The 21832-nt window shown below is 37.6% G+C and overlaps 1 long non-coding RNA gene across 5 annotated transcripts in view; it reads left to right on the top strand.

Annotated features, from left to right (window-relative positions):
* LOC106037734 (uncharacterized) overlaps positions 1–21832 on the top strand; it is a 504883-nt gene that overhangs the window by 418600 nt on the left and 64451 nt on the right. The gene's annotated exons all lie outside the window — the stretch shown is intronic.

Raw genomic sequence — 21832 nt, 5'->3', positions numbered from 1 at the left:
TCATTTTCTGCTTAAGCTGTCAGGTCAGAGCTTTTCCTATATCAGAAGTTTGCTTTGTTTATATTCTAATGAGATTCAAAGCTCTCTTCTTCTGAGCTCCTGCACCACCTGGCATCAACAAACAATTCAGCTCCTCTATGTCATTTAGTGAGTAGTCTTCCCTTTTCTCCAAGTTCTTTTCTCCGAGTTCAGCTCCAGAGAGCACTAATTTGGTTTCACAGAGAGCAGAACAGAAGCAATATCCATCTCCCTGTCTTTAGGAGGGCTGGGCTTGGAGGGAAGAGTCTGCTACCCTTTCTGTCCTTGCAGCATTCCTGCTGGTTTCAGTTCCTCAAGCAATGGGACTGTGCCATGTTGGCTGGAAAGTGATTTGTTCTTTGTTACTTTTGGCTCAGCAGTGGTTTAAGTGAATCATTCACAGTCAGTAAGTTTCAAGAACCTGTTTCCGTCACGTAATGACATAAGGAGTAGACATTATTAATTTAGAAAGCAGCTTCATACTTGTGTTCTCAAATGCCCTTAACATTATAGACACAGGAAAGCCATTTCAAATATGTTGATTTCATATACATTTCCTTATAAAGGCAACGTAGCAATGCTAACTTTGTATCATGAAGAGAGTCCAAATTGTAAGACACTTTACCCATTAGTGACAGTGATCTGTACGTAAAAATCCCCTGTCTCCTCCAGCATTTTTAAGGGGTTTCAATCCTATTTTTCCATGTATTAAGACACATGCCCATTTTTCCATATGTACTCTTTCCAGGTTTGCACAGTGAGACACGAACATAAATGTTCTTAGTACATGATTGTGGTTCATTTCACCAAGCTGTAATTTGGATGAAAAACAATAGAAGCACTGTCAAGTGTTTTAAATAATGGAAAATGCAGTGTTAAATATGAATTTTCCTATTACTTTGTTGAGGAGCACGTAGCCTCATCGCTAGCACAGTGTGCACTGCACGATCTGCTCAGGCCTTTCTGGCACGCACACATCTAGCCTGAGTAGGTGGAACTGAGAGCCTTTATACTGGGAAATTTCCCCAGTATGTAAGTGTTGTATAATGATGGTTATTTTGGTGGTTAGTTGTGACATTAAAATTGTAACAGGTGAAAGCTGAACATGTTTGCTGAGAGCTATCTTACAATCAGAGGAGAAATTAAATGGGCTTTTCCTTCTTACATTTTTATTGGTGTGTCCATGCTAGTAAGATCCAAGCTTCAGAGCTTTACATTTGCATTTAGTAAAAGCTTTGAGGCAACCTCCTCTACTATGAAGTGTATCAATGAGAAGTTATGTCCTGGTGACATTCCCTCCTGTGAAACACAAGAAAGACCAAACAACATCTGTCTCTGCAGATAGAGCTCATCCTTGCAATGTAGAAGGTGACAAACACTGTGTGCAGAGGTTCTGGATTTGGCAGCCCCCTACCATCTTCATTAATCATCTCCAACCATAGGATGTGTTCACAGGTAGAGATCTGTCATTCATTTCAATATTTTCCCTTCTCTTGTACAGAGATGCTAACATTCAGATATGTTTACTAAATATACAAAAATTAAGTTGTGATATTGCATTGAAAACCATTCCATTCTGTGAGGATTTATTTATCATATTTTAACAGGGGCTGATCAAGATTTTCATTTTTGTTCTGTTTTCCAAAATACTTCAGAGGCCAGTCTTGTGTTTTAAATGCTGGTTTTAAATGCTAATCTTTTAACTAGAAGATTATGCATACAGTTATATTGCCTTGGTGTGGGGTTTAGCAGGCATGTGACTATATTATTTTCAATGAATATTGAAAAAATGCCTGGGTGTCAAAGCTTTAGCCTTCATAACCATTGTTACCTACTTTCTATGGGACATGCCGATCTTTTTTAAGAAACCCGTGTGGTCTGTTAGTGTTTTATATGAGAATTTGCTGACTTTCAGATTCTAATCAAAATATTTAGGTAATAGTTGATAGGTTAATTTTCTGTGTTTATTTGCTTGTGTTTTTGTTTTGTTTTGTTTTGTTTTCATGGCAAAGAATTACCTAAAAGGAACTAATCAGTATGGGAAATTTTAAATGTAAGTGAAACCTGTGGATCCAGTTTTGTATTTGCAAGAAATATTTCCATGCAGACTAGAGTTGATCTTCGTGTCCAAAATCCATGGAATCCAGTTTTGATTTGAATTCATCTGGAGGCTCCTAATCAAATGTGTTATAGGCTTGGGGGAAAACAAAACAAACAATAACAACAAAAAACACAACAAAAACAAACAAAAACACTTTTATTCGTTATGTAAGAAAGCACAGAATTTGATGGTAGTTTAAAAGTGTCCATCTACTTAAGACCTATGTAGTCTATCTTACCCAACAACGTTAGCCTCTATACTCAAAGCTGTCACCTAGCCATGAAAAGTTGTAAATGTTCAGTGGGCTATGAACAAATGGAACACAAGTCTCTCAAGTCTGACAAACACAAAGGAGAACAGTTTCATGGGGTAGGTCTCCTGGGCTGGTGCAGCCCAACCATGTCTTTACTTTAAAGTTTCATTTCTATAGTATGAGTACCATGATGGTACCATGATGACCAAGCCATCTTTTGTGAAAATGTTGCTACTTTCATTGCTGTTTGTCAAAGATTTATTACAGGAGAGCATGAAAAATGTTGGTAAGATGTCAGGCACGTGTATAGTCATACTGTCTGTCAGCTTCTGTGTGCGAAAATCATAAGGAAGCAAAACTGTCATTCATGTGTTGTACTCCATTTGACCTGCCTCTGGGTGGTCTGAGGAAAGTAAAAAATGACTCTACCTAAGGCTGTAAGTAGTTTTGATGAAGAAAATATGGGTTTTCCCTTCTCAGTGTTTGTATTTTGAAGAATACAAACTTAAGATAAAGTATAGGACTGATTAACATTTAAGTCTGTGCTTTGTACTGTCCTGCACTTCACATTATCATTTATGCTGTCCATAACACATACATGCTGTGATTATTCCAGTCTAAGAGCAGTTCCAGGAGTTCCTTAATGAAACATTAATGTGGGAGGCAGTAAAAGATGCCTCTGATACTTGCTTAATTAGCTTTTTTGTACTACCACATCCCTGTTACTTAAGGCTGCTGTAATTTAGGGAATAGATTTACTGACATTTTCATTACAATATTGCTGATGTTTTTAGAAGAACATCCCAATTTACTGCCCAGATTAACCCGTACTCCACAGTGGTGGAGTGATTGTCACCAGACTCTCAGCTCAGACAGTGATTGTGATAACTTCATTTCATTCCCCAAGAGTGCCAAGGTTATTGATTTGGAAACAGACCTTATTGCAATGAATGCCTAAGTGGGAGCAAAGTTGGATATCCAAGCTTGTTGCCTTCAACTTCAGTAATTCAGGTAAAATGAATCCAAATCCAAACCATTTTTCTGGGGAAGGAGGTGGTGAAATCTATCTGCTGACCAACACGGTTTTGCAGTGACTAAAGATTTACTTATTACATAATGGAGACAAGAAGTCAGATGCAGCCAGAGGCAGAAAGAAACATGAGTAGCAGGTTAATCTGTTGTGCTGAAAAACACTGCTGCTAGCTTTACAAAGGGTCAAGAGAGCAGCACCAAGGATGTTCTGCCTCCTCCAGATTGCTTGAATGACAGGAGTCATGAATTTTAGAGTGTAACAGCTTGAGTGGCACTTGGAGATACGGGATTTGAACTTTGGCTGAGAGGAAGAGTCTGTTTCCCTGATTAAAAAAAAAAAAAAGGCATAACATGGCTTTGGTTATAGTGAGAGAAATTTGAAAAAAGGGTTTTATGATTTGAAATCATGTTAAACATTTATTTGTATAAAAGAGCAATCTGGAGGAAAGGAATATGAATTTTGGGGATCCAATGATGCTTGATGAGTGTTCACGTTGGAGTATCCAGTGGGTAGTTGCTTGTTCAAAATGAACAAGAGAATGCTAGTGGAAAAAAATGAACAAAACAAAAAATGAACTTTATCACAAAAGCATGGAATTGAAGTTCCTCCTGGGAAGATCCTGAGTCATTTTTTCTCCTACTCTGGCTTGAGTTTAAATATTTGTGCCAAATCTCAAATGGGGCAGACTGGAAAGAAAACAAAGGACTGGTATATATGAAAAGAAATTTTAAAGTCTTCTGATTTTCATGGGTATTGTAATAGAACAGCTTATTTATACCTCTGTGTTGATAAAACTGAAGGGGTCCATCATGAACCCAGAGGGATATACATACTCCACAGTTTTCTTTTCTCCTGGAGAATGATTTTTTTTTTCTTCAAATAGGAATGCAGGAGGAAGAGAATGGGAAGTAAGTTATCTTTCCCTCTAGTTTATTAAAAACTGTTGCGTTCTGTGCAAAGAGAAATGCACTGAATTGTATTCCAATTGGGAAGAGCACTGGCATAAATATGTGCTGTAATTAATAGCTGCAATTAATAGCTGTTCATTCAGTATCTGCTGGGCAGAGCAGACACCAGGGCCTCAAAACCACAATTTTTGGCTCTGAATGGGCAGCTGGTTTAGTGTCAGCCTTGGCATAGGTTATAGATAGTTGGGGTCTTCTTAATCACTATTATTGGATTACAGTATCCCAAGAGACAAGTGCTATCTGAAGATTTCTAGAATATTGTGCTGCCTTTCAATGAGAGTCAAGAGACCCCTGCATGGGAAGTATGATTTTCTGCTCTATCTGTTCTGGGTAACATTGAAATTGGAAAGCAACTTTAATGTTTGTTTGTTTCCGCAGTGATTTTTTTTGTTGTTGTTGTTTTGTTTGTTTTTGGCTTATGGTCCCTGTAGTATTCCTAAGATATATAGAAATGTTCTTCTGTAGGTTGCTCAGTCAAAAAACAACGACAATGTAGGCATAGGTTTGTAAGAAGTAGGGGATTTATGTATATCTGTGTGTGCTCACCTTGAAGGTTTAGTATTAAATATTTTATGTTTTCCATTTTCATTGCTAGTGTATTCAAGTGTATACTAGAGGCTTGGTAATTACAGAGAACAGAAAAAAGAACATATGCCAACAAGGAAAAGAATGTCAGTAGGCTTTTGTAGTTAGTCTACACCAACATAAAGGATAATTCTTAAATTGTCTGTAGAACAAAGCCAAGGACAGTACCAATATTTCATTATGTAGTACCACTAATGGCAACAGTGATAATTAAATAATATTCTTTATTACAGAATTTCAGCAAGGCTGTCCGTACACTGGGTACTGTTCAATTAAAACAAGCACCTTCTTAAACTTTTAAGTAAATCTGCATTTTTAAATCCAGCACCAACATTTTTTGGTGAGATATTCCAGCACAATAACACTGCATTACTCATGGTGAAAGATGGTTATTTGGTATTGTGTATTATTTGTGGGTATAGTCAACTATGCAAGTTACTGGCTGTAAATTAAAATATAAATTGTTAAACACGTTGTGATTGTCTTTATACATAATCTAATGTTGTCAAGGAATTGGGATATCTCCCTTCCCCCTCTACCAATTAGAAACAAATGAAGATCTTGTGTCTAAACATGCTGCAGCTCTGTGCTACTGGATATGTAAAGAGTTACCATAACGTTTTCACTTGCATATTTTAAATATGAAATTTTTGGAACATGTATTTAGCAACCTTGTTGGTGGAAGGAGATTGTGATTAATATTCTTAAGATGTAAGAAATAATAATCACAACTCTGCATGGGTGATGGCAGTGTTCTCATCTACGTGCTTCTATGTTTGTAAATATAATACTGACATAGGGTGAAATCTTTAGTACTCCTAAAGTATTGGATAATCCACAACTGCTCTCTTAACATGAAATCAGGCTGGAGGCTACACTGTACTTTACCAAAGCCCACTGAAGCCAGTAGGAGGCTTTCCACATATTTCAGTGGCTTTTGGATTAGACTCAAGTTGCCTTTGAAACCAAAATATAATGTATCTTGTAAGAGCAATCAAACCAATATCCAGTCTCCCTACTTAAGCTGTTTTATATTGACAAACACATTAACTGGGGTGTAGTCACCTGAATGCTTTTTGATTCTGTGTCATACATCTGAAGACTTTGTCGTTCCTTCCTCTCCTTTGTGAAATCAAACAACAGAACAGATAAAACCGTGGCTACCAACATGCATTGTGATTGCACAATTCATTCTATGCATGCATTTTTTGCCTTAATGCAAAAATACTTGGTTTCAGGGCCTGAATGCTCACATGGCATAATTTGATGCTATTACAGTTTGACACTGTCTGTTCTTACAAAGAACATGTAAAGCACAACTTGAAAAAAACACTTTGTTAAGAATTGCAACATATAAATGAATGTGTAGCCTGGGTGAAATTTAGGTTCCACTCTCTTCAAGAAAGCCATTATTCCACCTGCCTTTTCTTCTTAGTTTCCCACCAAGAATATGAAGAGCAAGAAATTAACAGGCTGAATAACATACACTTCCCATTGCCCACATTACCTAAAGATTGCTGAGATAAGAAAGCACTAAGAAACTTTAAGGGCAAAAAACATATTTCTCATTTGATTATGCGTGTTTGTTCGGCTGTGGTGGAAGAGGAGGAAATGTCTGTTATGTTGTTGTTTGTTTTATTCTTTCCCTTGAGGAAAAATAAGGAAAATCTGGAGAGCTCCTGAGGGAGGAAAAATATTTTTTTTGTGAAATACTTTGCCTGAGTACTGAAAGCATACTCAACATTAAAAATTATATTGGTGCTACACTTCAATTCTTCCAGATGTGTTCTAAAATTAATTAGGATTTAAAGGACTTTTTCAAGTTAATGCCACTATACTGCTCCAACGGCTATATTCTGTGTATATCTATATCCCCTGGAGCCACATTTCAATGAATATGTAGGAATGACATGTTCATTTTCCAGTTTTTGCCTCTACAAAATTTAGTTTTCTTCTGCATCAGCTTTAAAGAACTATGCTTTTTTGTTGGTTTGTTTTTGTTTTAATATGGGCTAGGGTTCAGAAGTATTATGTGAATACCTTTCTGCTAAAAAGTCAATAATATTGATGTTTTGTATTTCCACTTTTTTTTTCCTTACCTTAGAAATGTCTACAGGCAAACTATACATATAAATACTTTAATGTGCATAACAGCTCCATCTCAGTTATTGCGTGCATTTGTTGTTAGTGTAAAATAATGAACATATGGGCATTTGTTACATAAACCTGCCTAGCAGTACTTTGTTTCATAAAGAAAGGTTACCTACTCAAACTGATGACAGAACTATCCCAGTCCCCATCTCAAACCTTCAGACTGAAAATTTGCATTTATTTGCTTTTTTCTTCAGTAACCTAATTTGTCTGAACACAAATCTTTTGTATCTGTATGTGCTCCCCTATCTGTGTATCAAGTACCATATTGCCGCTAGAATAAATTACTGACTGAGCTAAACACTAGGAAAGAATACCCTTTTGTACCAGCATTTCACTGCAAGAGATTTCTAGGCCCAAATGTGCTTCTTTGTTATACAACGGTGAGCTGAAGTTGTCGGAATTAATTTTGTGTTGAAGCTGACCTAATCCACAATGAGTTATTGAAAGGAAAAGTGATCAAAAAGCAGGTAAAAACAGTGGTTCCCAACCATAACAGAAGACCTCAGCTTGTACTGGTTTCATCCCTTCTCTACTAAAACCATCTAGATTCATACAGAACAAAGGTAGGATACTGATTAATGTTAGCATCCTGAACGTTATGTCTCTAGTCAAAGTTGTCTGTCCAAGCTACGTTTTGTGAAGGGGAATGGAGACAGAAAGGGGCCTCTGGTTTGCAGGGGATGTCCATACTCCAGGTGTCTTAATGGGATACATACGTGAGGATGAATCTCCCTTTGCAAGGTGATGGTGAGTAATGTACTGAAGCTCTAATGGGTAAACTCAGATTTTGGCAAAGTTTGTGGAGTTACTGTTTATTGAGGGTTACCATCCTTGGAGTGGAAATGGCAGGAAGGGTGCCATTTCTCTTTTCAGATGCCACAGTTCACAGTCCAGTATGTTGTGTACAGAACCTACAGCCCTAGTTTAATTAAATGCTTTGATAATACACCATTGACAAACATGTCATTGTCTCCAGGGTAGAAACTTCCCCATGTGGATTACAGTAGACATGCTGGGATAGTAGACTTTGTCTAATCTTACTGTGTAGTTATCTGCAAAAGTCCTTGTACTTTTGTGTAGCCCCACTGAAAATACTGAGACTAATAGCAGATTAAAGCACTGCTCAGTAGGAAATTATGCGGGAGAACTGGGACACTTTGAGACTCCATCCATATTAAAAAAATCTTATTGAAAAGAAGAATAATTCAACTGAGAACAATGATGGGCATTTTCTCTTCCTCACTAACCCATGCACAATAAAAAATCAGCATTCTTCGTTCAGCTGGGAACTAGTTCTTATTGCAACTGTGTTTCATCACTGTTGCTTGTGTACTGGATGCATGCTGAATGAGCCTTAGCTCCAAAATAGTAAAGCAAAAAATTATAAAGGCAGATTTTTTTTAAGGATAAACAAACATTTCTTAAACAGCTATGGACCTGGATTCAGTTTTGACTGTTTGTTTTGGAAGAAGGGGGGGAAAGGAAAGCAGTATATTTCAGTTTGAGGTGGTATGTGATAATCCTGCTCATTTAAACCAGTATTGGAAAGTCAGTGCTTTGTACCAATTTGTTCTGGATATCTTTCACTGTCAGGTAGCAACTGGTGCGGTGCAATGAGGTATGTGGAAAGGGAGATGGCACAGGCTTTACATCAGCTGGGACTTGCATGCAGAAAGGATATTGTCTTGTAAAGCAGAAGAGTAGACTGTGTTTCATAATCTGACCTTGCACAATTTATGCATTACCCAAAGGCTGCCACAATCATTGGAAACGTTCCCATAGCCGTCAATGAGGTGCAGACAGGATTAGGTCTCAGCTAGCAAAGAGGTGCTTGGAGTACCGGACTAGCCTTGCTTTCCATAGCTCTCAGTCCTGTATCTGTGTTAGTATTTTACAGTAAAGAGAAGGAATAGAAAGATCAACAGTCCCTGGAGGCTGCTTCAGAAACCAGCGCCTGACTTCTTTTGTGCAAGCATTTGCTTTCTAAGGGCTTGTACCTCAGAAGAAGTAAGGGAAAGCAACATGGAATGCAGAGAGGGATTTATTTGTTTGATGAGCATTTCCAGTGTGTCCATATTTATAATTCAACCTGGTATTTCAATCTGAACACGTTTTATTGTTGGTGTTTGGGAGTAAGCTGTCACCCAAAGTGCCTGCTAGGAATTTCCTAATTAACATGCTAATCAAGGTTCGCCTGAAGGTGTTGTTTAGATTCACTAGCAATACAAAGAAGTAGCTAACAGACATGTGTGGAGGGACGTGAAGAAATAATGTTTCCAGAGAATACTGTCAACTTGTACTGAGAACATCAAGGACACAAAAATATCAAATTAATTAAAGTGAGTTATAGTTAGTCACAAGGACGCATTAAGTAACCAGTCTTAACAAGATAGTTTTCAATTGAGCTGTGAGGAGAGAGAGAAGTAAGGTGCTTCCCTGTGAGAGTGCCTTAGATATGGGAGAAGTTTAGGAAACTTCATCTTGTGACAGAATAAAGTGACCTGGGTGTAGTGGGTTTACGTGGCAAGGTTTTGGTAGCAGGGGGCCATAGGGGTGGCTTCTGTGAGAAGGATCTAGAAGCTGCCCCATGTTTGGTAAGGGCCCCACCGCTGACCAGAGCTGAGCCAATAAGTGATGTTGTTTTGCGCCTCTGTGAGAGCATTTTTAAGTCAGGGAAAACGCTGCGCCACACAGCAGCTGGGAGAGTGAGAGGAGTGAGGAACAGCCTGGCAGGCGCCAAGGTCAGTGAAGAAGGAGGGGGAGAGGTGCTCCAGGCACCGGAGCAGAAGTCCCTTGCGGCCTTCATATTTTCTCCCCGTTCCTCTTTGAGGAGGGGGAGTGAGAGAGGGGTTGTGGTGGAGCTCGGCTGCCCACCCGAGTAAAACCACCACACTGGGATAGTGGGATTTTGCAAGTGACTGCTAGTATACTTCCTTAAGAGAGAGCAGGACTCAGACAGCTCCAGTTGGGCAATTCTCTGCTAGCACCTGAAGCCATATCTTTCCAGGCTGATAGCCACATCAGTCTCCCTGTAGCGTAATGCCACCAGCTAGCAGGTCCCTTTAGACGGGGCTGTGCACTAGGCTTTTCATACCTGGTGTAGGTCTGAGTCTAAACAAAGTGCTGGCAAGTTGGTGTGAAGGAAAGAGAACTTCCTCTGGAGAAGGCCAAGAGACAGCAAACTGAGCTATAGTTTTGCAGAATTCAGGAACCTCTTCTGTGTCACAAGATATTTCCTAAACAACAGGGCTCTGAAGTGAGTCAGCTCGACCTGGCTGGCTGTCTGTGAATACACAGATGGGAACAAACAGACAGCCAGCAGCACCAGTGCTTCCCTCTGCGGAGTTACAAAATGTTTGTAATGTCTTCCACATGTTAGCATAAGAGGCACCTTAGAAACATGAATGATAAATGGTAGCAGCACAAATGATGATTTCCATTGTAGGAAAAGGCATTTGTAGGCAATAATTTGGCACATTTATCTATTAACAACAGATTAGTAGGAAGCTTAAAAAGAAGATGGGGTGGCATAATAAGGTTAATGATCTCACCATGCACCTAAATACATTCAGCTGTGTGGAATTTATATTGCTAATTTACTCAGTAAGAAAGCCTTCTGTTGGCCACTGTGGACTCAAGCAGAGTACAGCATTCTGATTTGTTACGAGGAAAACCATCAAGGATTAATCTTGAGTTTAGCATGTATTTGAGTAATGAAAGCAAAAGTCTGAAGGCTGTAAGCAGTCTCTTAGGGAAGGTGGTCAACTTCTATTTAAACTGTAAGGCTAAAGTTACTAACTGTTGGGTATGCTGCAAGTAATTTGAATACACAGTAAAATATTGAAGTGATGGAATGTATTACAAAGGCTTATTGTAAGAGTCAGTCTGTAATTTGGAAGCTTGCTGTAATGAAAATTTTTAAAAATATTAAAAAAGTATTTTAAAATAAAGCTGTTTGACTTTTACTAATGAAATAAGAAAATTCAATATGATAGCCAAACATTATGAATGCATAGTTTCCTGACACTTTGAAGCATGTTTAATTATCAGTAAGATGTATGCACATTAACAGATGTGCATGTATTCTCATTATCATGGTCCATTCTGGTTCCAATAGAATATCATGATCTATCAGAAGAAAATCTGTGTGTTATAGCTGGTCTGCATAATTTTCTTTGCCACGCATAGCCTTTTTCTCGTATCAACAAGAGATGACAGGTTGTAGCAATCAGCACGCACAAGGGGACTGTGCAGAGCCTTGGAAGCACGATTTCAAGCTTTGTTCTTGGCCTACCCCTAACTATTTTTCAATATAGCACCAGGGTTTTGTATTTTGCTCGTTTGCCTGAGAAATGTTAAAAAAAAAAAAATTACAAACTCAGAATACCTGTATAACCATGTGGTCGCTAAAGGTTTTTGGCAAGTTGTAACTATTTGTTTGGAAGCAAATAGTTCTGGTGTGAATTCATTTTACTAACCTGTGTTTGAGTAATAGTGAGTCACCAAGGTCAGAGACATTCTGTCTTATCAGATCGTTTTTGAGGGAAATAAACAAAAATGGCTGTAAATTGCATGTGTGTAGATGGGGGGAAGAGAAGGCAGGCAGCTATGGAAGATGATATATTTGTATCCTGTGGCCTGTCTTTGTTTCTGTAAATAGGCGCAAGATGATAGATAATTTACATAAATAAATACATTTACTGTGTTATGTCAAGATGTAAGTGGAAGGAGATTACACTTAAAACTAAAAGCTGCAAAATTGAGGCTGTGCTTTTGGATGAGAGGACTTCGTAAATCTGTAACTATGAAACGAACTCAGAGGACTAGAATATGGATAGGTATGTGGATTTACAATTTATTTTGCTTGCCTTGCTCTGCATAGCTAGATATAATCTTGATACTTTTTCCTGTGAGTTTATTGCCCATATGAGTCTAGGAATGATACCACATTTGGCAACACAGCCTATGAGAGTAATATGCTGGAAAGTAAAAATGATTAGTAAAATGAAAAGTCAAATGAAAGTAAAAATGAGGTAGTTATCTACAAAGAAGCAGGAGACCTCACTGAAGGCATTAGGCATGCTAAACACATGTCTGGTGTATCTATTTACAAGAAAGCCTAAGCTGTACCTGTCTTTTCTCAATATCCTGGAATACTGTGGCAGGTAAGGTCTTGCTTTATGGCCATGACAGCAAGACGCTTCCAGCTCTCTGTGCCTTTGATCCCAGTCTTACAGATTATCATTTCAGTCTTCAAACAGAACGTGTCATCACACCAGAGAGACCTAAAAAGTGCTTAAAATTGTACTAAAAAGAACAGTAGTAGCATTTCCAACATAAACTGGCTGAGCTTTAGATGTCCAGAGATTTGGTGTTGAGCTGTATTGTTTCCACTTTCCTCACACAATTTCTTTTTTTTTTCTGCAACAAGGTTTGTGTTCTCAGTTTTCTTATTCTAAATATAAGTAGAAACAAGTCTAAATAATTTGTTAATTCACTCAATTGTACACAGTTCTTGTCCAAATCTACTGTGAAAGTAAGAACAAAATAAAGCCCGACAAACCAACAATTAAAACAAGGTGAAACAGAATGTGCTTTAATATTGCATCCAAACTGCAATAAAGGAAGAAATTCTATGGAATCGGGTGATAAGGGTGTTTTGTTTTTTTCCCTAAATCAATTGTCAGCATTGACAAGACTTAAATCAAAATTTTTATCATTCACAGAAGACAAGCAGCATTAGTACTTCTGTTGCAGTTGTCCATATCTCATTTATGAATGTCTGAAGTCAAATCTAATAGAAATATGAATCAACTGCAGTTCTATAGTTGCACAAAATAATGAAAGCTCTTTGATGTGACTGAAGCAGTATCACAAAATATGGAAGTTTCTTTTGATCAAATGAATGAATAAATATTTGGAATTGTTTTTACCTTAAACATATATACAGAAAAATTACATACAGTCATTCAGTATATTGTAAATAGATTGTTCATCTACTCGCAGACTGCGGTCTTCATAATCTTGCTGTTCTAGGTTCATCGTTGTATATTTTACTGTGTGTTAGGCTATAAATATCATTGTATATGCCAAAAAGATCCAACCAATTATTAATGAATTTAAACCACTTTCAGAATTATCTGGATGTTTGGAACTTTTGTTTCTACTTGTGATCTTGGGGATGCTTTTGCAAATTCAAAATAGCTTAGATAAATATACTTTCACTTTTGCCTTGCTTTCTCAGTATAATCTTCTTAAATCTTTAGATAACTTTACTAGATAATGCAATATTTTAATTCATTCCCTGAATGGAAAATTATAACTATTTCAGTTTTAACAGAGCATACTTGAATATAGTTTAATTTTAATGGTGCTGTTTGAGTGATCTGTCTATAAAACACTTTTACTCAAGACTTTCAAAATTTGCCAGACATGGTTATACAAAATATATTTTTTCATTTTCTACCAGTGTTCGCCTAGTTCCATTATTTTACAAAATAGTTATTGCAAAATATCCTTTCTTTCCAGCAGAGGCTATCTGTGAATAGTTTCATTGTCCTTACTAAACACAAAAGAAAAACTTTCTCAAAACTAGTTCAGTATTTAAGAGGAGATCTCTTGCTACTCACCATCATGAATACAAAGAAATATGGTTCCATAAAATCAGACTATTTCAGGAAATTTGGTCTTTCTAGTAAGCAGGGAAATAAAAGTATGGACTATTTGTGCAATTTGTACAATTTTGGACTATTTAAACTCTAGTGTATCTAACAGAGCACTAATCTTACTGGAATTACAGCCAAACGGCTTTGTCTAATATTTTATCTTTTTATCAACTATGTGTTAGTTCATTTTTTTTTTTGTTGTTTTTTCATTCACTGAGTTTTTACCTTCTAAAATAAGCTTTCGTCAGCAAGTATTCTCTGACTGGACACATATATGCATTTATTTTTATGTTCCAGCTGACTAGGACTGCTAAAACATTATTTCTCCACTAAATCTTGAAAATCCTAACTGAGGAGAATGTATTACTACTTTTCACTCTGCTCTCCTTTTTAGCCTTACCTTGTTGACTGAAACAGCTCAGACCTGCATTATTTTGTATCTCTATTCTAACATCACTTTTATTAGCAGAGGGTTGGCAGATCACTAGCAATGTTTCTGTATTACCTATTTGCCAAAGGACTGCTCAATTAACCTTATTACACTTACATACTTAGTTACAATAGCATGTTAACTGGAAAAGGCTGCATAATATGTCAAGTGTTATTAAACTGCTTCAATTAAAACACCAGCACATGATAAACTCAAACCTTATCCTCAATTGTTCACAAAGTACATCAGTGTTATATCGTGTGAGCTGCAAAATTTTAAGCTCAGTTGCTGCAGGTTCATCTTTATCTCTCAGTAATGACTCATGGGATATTATACATTCTGGATTTAAGTGGAAAGTGCAGAATCATATCAAAGGTATGGAAAAAACAACAACAACAAAGAAAACAATCATTAATATTTCTGTATTTTACAATCTTGGTTGACATCAATGATTCGTTGCACTTTATAAAAGTTTTTAAAAATTCATTGTACTTTAACTATTTGGATCATTCATTGTCTTGGATCTTTTAGATTTTGCAATTTTAACAAGTGCCAAGTAAGGGTATTGCATCTGCAGTTAATATGATTAATTATTAAACTGCCAAGAGCAGTCTTGGAATCTCTTTGAATGAGTTTTGTTACAGCTATAACAGTTGGCAAACCTGTTCTGTTGTAACTAGTTTTGGGAAAATAATGTGCTAGTGTCTTCAATTACTTTCAAAGTCATAAAAACAAAGGGCTCTGATATGAATTAAATCTTAAAATATCAAAGATTCCCCCCCTCAAAAAACACCAAAAACAAAACATGCCTTTTAATACAAAGTATTTGTTGTCTTTAACATTTGCCTACAAACTCAAAGTTTACTTTAAATAAACTATATGGCCTTAAAGCATAGTTTGGAGCTTAATTGCATAGTGACTGACTTCCTTTGGGAAATCTATTGTGTTTTATGGTGGCTATCAAGAGACTCATGTTGAACAGATCTCCCTCCTTTCCCCACAGGGACATGGCTGATAGAGTTCTTTTTGTTGTTGTTTTCTGTTCATCTTGAAAGTAGTCTGTTGAAGCTGCTGCATTGTTAATGGAAACATGCTGTGTAGTGCCCAAGATACTCTCCTTTGAAATAGGAAATTAAATTTTAAAAGCTTAATTAAGATAATGCTGAAGATCCAGTTTACCTACAAACAAATGGTATCAGAGTTAAGGGAGTAAATGTGGCTATGCCAAAACGATTCCGGGACAGAGATCTTCAGGCTGATCTGGTGCTGTTTTATTCATAAGCAATCCTGTAGTTTTCTTATTTATTGCTCATCACTAGCGAGGTAGCAGATAATTTAATTTGTGATATCACTGACAGAGAGGCTTCCTCATTACCATCAAGTTAATTTGTGCTATTAAAAGTGTCTGTTACCTTCCCACTCATATTATGAGCCACCGTAGGATGTGTTCTATTGCAGAGCAGCACGTTCCATGAACTCTTGCTTATTAGAGAAATGCAGTGCAGCCTGTGATTAAAGTATTTAAATTTCAAAGTGTTCCAAGGACCTGGTATAAATTAAGAAAATACTGAGTGAGCTTCATTTATGGAAATTTTGATTAGTATCCGGAGATCCACTGAGGAGTTCTGGGATTTGATCTAGTATGCAAATACTGATATGATATTAGTGGTTTACGATGTAGATCATATATTTCTTTGTAAGCCCATAAGCAGAAATTCACACTTTGAGTGTCTTAGTCCAAGAAGTCAATAAAGCTTCATGTGATGACAGTTACGCTACTTTTTCACCTGTTGATTACAGAATTAGGATTGTCTTACAGCTATCTGAAAGGTCTCATGTACTCTGAAGGACCTAAGAATCCAAATTTCTACTACCCATTAAAATAACATAAGAAGTATATTGATTAGGTCTTGCTGGGGTGATATCCGAATAAAATTTTATTATTATTATTTAAATCTTTTAAGTATTTTGCCTTTAGAAGTATTGCTTACTGTATTGTTACAGGACATCTGAGTGCTTGTAAGTTGTGTTAAAAGGTGGGACAGAAGAAATTCTGAGTATTTGATATTACTTGCCAAGATCTAACTATAAGAGTAGGATGCACATCATTATCATTAAGGATGTGGAGTTTATGTGAATGAATGTTAAGATGTGTAAATTGCCAGCCTGGAACAGGATCCATAATCAGCACCATTTTTTCTACTCAGAAGAAGAGCTTCAACTGGATGAAGACTGCCAAGCGTGATTTTCTAGAACAGCAAGAAACACAAATGGACTGGGGAAGAAGGGGGACAGGAGAAGGGGGAACAGTAGGCACTTTCTGTCTTTCATCTCTGCACTCTTTACTGAGCTTAAGCACAGAAATGTTCAGGGCTCCATTCCCTGCTAACCAAGGCTTGTGGTCCTTGTGTCTAAGTCTCTTATGATCTCATCTCTGTTACAACATACTCTTTAAGAAGAGCTACTTATAAAACAGGTCCCGAAAATAGTAGTAGTAGCAGCTGGGGATAGTTGAGCCTGCTGTAGCTAGCAAGCAAAAGCTTGCATTAAAAACATGAAATATACAAGACATTTTATGTGACACTTTTGAGGCCTATCAAAAGGCTTGTCTCTGTGCAAGCAGATGCAGAACTGGAAAACTGAGTGAGAACCCTTCTGTGAGACTCCTGAGCATTATTACAAATCTCACCTATGCTTGTGGCAGTTAGATAGTGAGGGTTCTTCAGGGAATATGTCAGAGTGACATTCAGTGACAACACCTGGAAATATACCAGATTATTAATGGTAGGCAGTTCTCACAGCTGCCTGTTTTCCCTGCCTGCTGTCAGCCAAGTGATGCAGGAATCCTCTCTGACAGTGGTCACAAATAGGAGTCTAAATCTTCTTATATTGAAAAATGTTCCATGTCAATATGTCTTAGCCAGATAAACAGTATCAAACAGAATTAACTTTAACGTGAGGGAATGTTGCAGTATCTTGCTGTAGGAAATCAATGCAGACTCTTAGGTTTTTGCTCAGAGAGGCCCCACATTCACTAAGCTTAACTCTGCTCCAATGGACATACTCCCTTCTGTAGGGCAAGCCAAGGCTTCAGACCCTATTAAGCCCTAAGTCTCTAGTGAAATAAGACTTCCCCCCCCAAACAACATCCTCCCTTGCTTGCTTTTTCATGCAGGCTACGTTTAAAGTCACAATTCATTTCTCTGTCTCTCAATCACTCTTCTGGGGTTAAAGCTATTTTTCAGTTGTAAATGCCTGGCCTCCGCAGATATATCGGTTGTGTTTCCTGATTAAAATATTTCAGAATTTGGTCCTTTAGGAGCACACACAACAACATGAAAATACAAAGCTAGAGCTCAAGGGAAAAAACAAAAAACTGTCAGATGTGTTGTGAGTCACAGTTCATGAGTATCTGATGATGACATTGATAGCACACAGTAGATTTACCAACAAAACAATACTAGCAATTTGCATATAACAGCAATGAATCAAGTGGGAAGCTCTATTCACACACGCACGCTTACTCTCCTCCAGGTTCACTATAGCAACTTGGCTTTGAGATGTCATTCGTTTCCAACGCAGTCTATAATTTGAGGTTGCCTGAGATCAGAACTCTATTTTGGGCCCTCTCCCTCTCCTCGCCTGGACTCCTTGCAATTGCTGCTTTTCAAATTTTCACCTTGTTCCTGCATGGGTGCACAAGGCAGCTGGGCATGGAGGGTCCTACGTGGGCACTTGAGAAACAACCTCTTTTTCTTCCCTTGCTCTAGCTTTGGCCTGGAGATGATAGTCACCTTCCTGTGTATTTGAACATCAGACTCATAAACAGAAAGAAATGAGTCTGTTGCTTTTTTGCCTAAGCTTGGATGGGTCTTGATGGATCTCCTCATAACCTTTGTAGGGAAATCTCTTATGGTAACAGTAATTATTCTTTCACAGTAGTTTTTGCTCTTGTGCTTCTGAAATACTCTTGGCAGGTTTCAGCAGTTAAGGAAGAATTTCTCATGCAAGTTAGACTGACAGAAGGATCTGTGGACTCTTTCACTTTAGGTTAATTAATTGGAGAGTATAGGCAGGGTTAAAGTACAGTATGCCTGATTGTGATTTGTTTCTAGCTTTTTAACTGGTGTGCAATGAAGCTGAGGGTCAGAAAATGATCACTTCCCAGAAGGAAGTGCCCCTTAGTATCCTGGAGGAGAAGGAAACCTGAAGTTCTCACATGCACAGCCTCCAGAACACAAATATGCCCCCTTTGAAAGAAGGTGAAAGAAAGGTTTTGTAAGTATAAGGCAGAGGCTGGCTGACCTAGACTGTTCTTTGGTAGTTGTTAAAGCAAAATAACGGAAGGTAGGTTTTAGCCATCTCACTGAAGAGCACGGTTGCGCTTTTCATCTTGAAGTGTATCCATTTGTTTTATTCTCTTCAATCCACTGTTCTCCAATTCATACATTAGTCAGAATTATTTGTAGGCTTTCCATTTTGTCTTTTAAAGTCAGTAATTCTCAGGCATTCACAAACACTCAATTATGAATATTCATTTAGGGAAAGCATGTGGCAACTTTCCTGTCCTCTGTTCAAATGACTTATAACTAAAAGCAATGTGAACCACATACTTGAGTGTACTATTCCTACTATTCTATTTGCAATTCAAGCATACAGTACTAAATCTTTGCAAATACTTGAGCTAGGAAAGCTTTTTCTCTGGAGTATTTTGGGAAACACAAACAAAAAGGAATATGAACAAAGCAAATGAATATTCACATAAAATTTTTAATATGTTCTTCAGGCTGCCTTCAGAGATCCTTCCCTCCCTCCCTCCCTCCCTCCCTCCCTCCCTCCCTCCCTCCCTCCCTCCCTCCCTCCCTCCCTCCCTCCTTCCCTCCTTCCCTCCCTCCTTCCCTCCTTCCCTCCTTCCCTCCTTCCCTCCTTCCCTCCTTCCTTCCATCTTATATTTAAAAAGCAATTAAAATAATGACAGACACCAGATCAGATTCTTTATGCCTAGCCACTCTTTCAGGTCTTGTGGGCGGATTTTTCTAATTTTGCCATTTCCAACTGAGGATTCTCTTAAAGTGGAGAAATCCCAGGTGACCAGGAACAAATGAGAGTGTTCTTTATATCTCTTCTTCTGGAGCTCCTGGTACAGGCAATGCCAAAGGAGATGATGGCAGCTGATAAAATTTAGAGTACCCTAACGTATTTCCAGCTTGGCCTGGAACTGAAAGCAAGGATACAGTGACTTTTCATTCAGCTTTCTGACAGACTGGTTCAGCTGTGTAAATAGTAATAGTGGAGAGACTTTATTTCTTCTTTAGTGTACTTCAAAACATATTCCAGATTACATCTACAAAACAACATCATGATATTTGTAGATCTCTGTACAGTTTGGAAAAAATACTGAAAGGAAATAAGTGAAAAGTTGCAGTATTACTTCATTTTCTTTCAAGCATTAAGTATATTTTTTTTCTAAACACTTTCTCCAGAGATTAATAAACCAATGATGGTATTAAATCACGGAAACACAGGTGAGATTTATTTTCTTTAACCATGAAAAAGAGAATCAATTTGGGTGGAAAAGGTAACCAAATCTTATAGGTAAGAACATATTATTCACATGTCGGGTAACAAACATTAAATAGTAGAGCATAACAACTGAATGTAAGCTTTCCATTAATTTCTAAATGGAGGCTATAGGAGTCTGTGTATGATCAGTCATGGAGAAATAGGAACCTCCTTCAAAAATTAGATGATAAGGTGCAGTGGGAATTATGCTTTAAGTTATATGAATTGTTGACTGGATACAAGAAGAAAATTTTTCACCATGAGGACGGTGAACAGGTTGCCCAAAGAGGTTGTGCAGTCTCCGTTCTTGGAGACCTTCAAGATTAGCCTGCATAAAACTCTAGGTAACTTGATTGAACCTCATAGCTCACCCTGCTCATCCAGGAGGTTGCAGTAGAGACCTGTTGAGGGTTCATACAATGTGAATTATCCATGATCATATCTTGTATTCCAATATGTTAATGAAGCCAGAGAGAGGGACCAACAGAGAGAGAGTCAAATGTAAAAGACATACCAACAAACACAGAGTAGTTCACCTAGGAGTGAACAGATAGATGCAAAGAAAAGATGGACAGTGCCTAGCACTCCGTAAAGTAAGGAGGGACAAAAGACCACCGTGTACAATGTTGGAATAAAGTACACTTTTCCTGCTTTTTTTGTGACAATTAAGAAAAGATACTCTGCTCTGTTACATTCAATTATTGCCTAGAAAACTCAGCTATCTACAGGAATCCGGCATTATTTATTTAGAAGTGGGCTGCCAGTGTTGAGGGATTTAGAAGACCTTAATGATAGGAATTAAAACGACAGCTGATGACCTGCAAGTGAAAAGAATGTGGCATTATCCCCCAAGATATAAGCTACATTTGTGCATTGGTTTATTATTTATTATGATCTGTCATGTGCATCTGAGAAATTGCACATCAGGATCTATAACTGTCCTACAGCATATTTTGTAAACTTTGGCTGCTAAATTGATAACCTTGTTTTTATGTTTATTTATTTTTTTACTGACTCAGCTTTGTTTGCACACCCAATCCCACCCTCTTACCCACCAATTCTTATTTGGAAATAAGAAGATATTTGTCTCTTAACATTAACTCTTTTGAAAGACTGTACTGTCTGATTCACCTAGTCAAAACTAGACACTTTTTTTTTTTTTTTTAATTTTATTTCATTCGGGCATTCCTTGTCAAACACCAAATCCAAACCTAAGTGATTGCTGGCCTGGGAGCTCTGTTTCTTTTATGCACTCTGCCAAACTCTGGCATACAGCCCAGAAGGAGCTTAAAGCAAACTTATCTCATTTCCACTGAGGCCTAATAGGTATGGGAATTCCCCTGAGATAGTATAGAAGTAATTTTCTCATCAGCTGTCAGTGGTCCCAATCCACATGACACAGATAATTTAAGAATCTCAAAAGGCTAGCTTTAATTTAACAACATCTCAGACTGGGTCTATGACCTTGAACAAGAACATGTGTTTTTCCCTGGTTTGTGGAACTCTGCTGTATTTTATTGAACTCCTGTTTTTCTTGTTTATTAAACTCCTGTTTTTCTAATGAAATTGGTCGCTTTGGTAGGAGATAGACACGAGGTATTCCATGAATTCTTGCAATAATTATATATGTGAAGACCAGTTTTACCTGTGTAGAACAACTCTTGACATTCTATGGAGTTTGGCTGAGAGGGAGGGCATACTGCAGAAACTTCTGTCATTACCTAATAGAAAAAACATTATTTTTCTCATTTTGTCTCATCTTCACCTTTGCCTGTCAAATGACAAATTCAGGCATTAGAGACTGCTGAGCAAGGAGCTTTTACAGAAAATTATGCGTTATATGTTTGTAGGTGATGTCCCTGAGATAATATGTAGAATTGTGTGATAAATGTGCACTGTACTTTGCCTCTGGCCAGGGTTGTCTGCAACGTTCAGTTTAGTGACAGAACAAAGGAACAGGAAAAGAAGAAACAAAAACATCCAGGTTGCCTAAACCTGAATTGTTCTTCATTTGTTGCTTTTTGTTTTTCCTGGGGGGAGGAGGGAAGAATAAGTTATTGAAA

Source organism: Anser cygnoides, chromosome 13, assembly GCF_040182565.1.
Source record: "Anser cygnoides isolate HZ-2024a breed goose chromosome 13, Taihu_goose_T2T_genome, whole genome shotgun sequence".
NCBI lineage: Eukaryota > Metazoa > Chordata > Aves > Anseriformes > Anatidae > Anser > Anser cygnoides.
The sequence above is the reverse complement of the archived record's forward strand: the minus strand, read 5'-3'. Positions and strand labels throughout refer to the sequence as shown.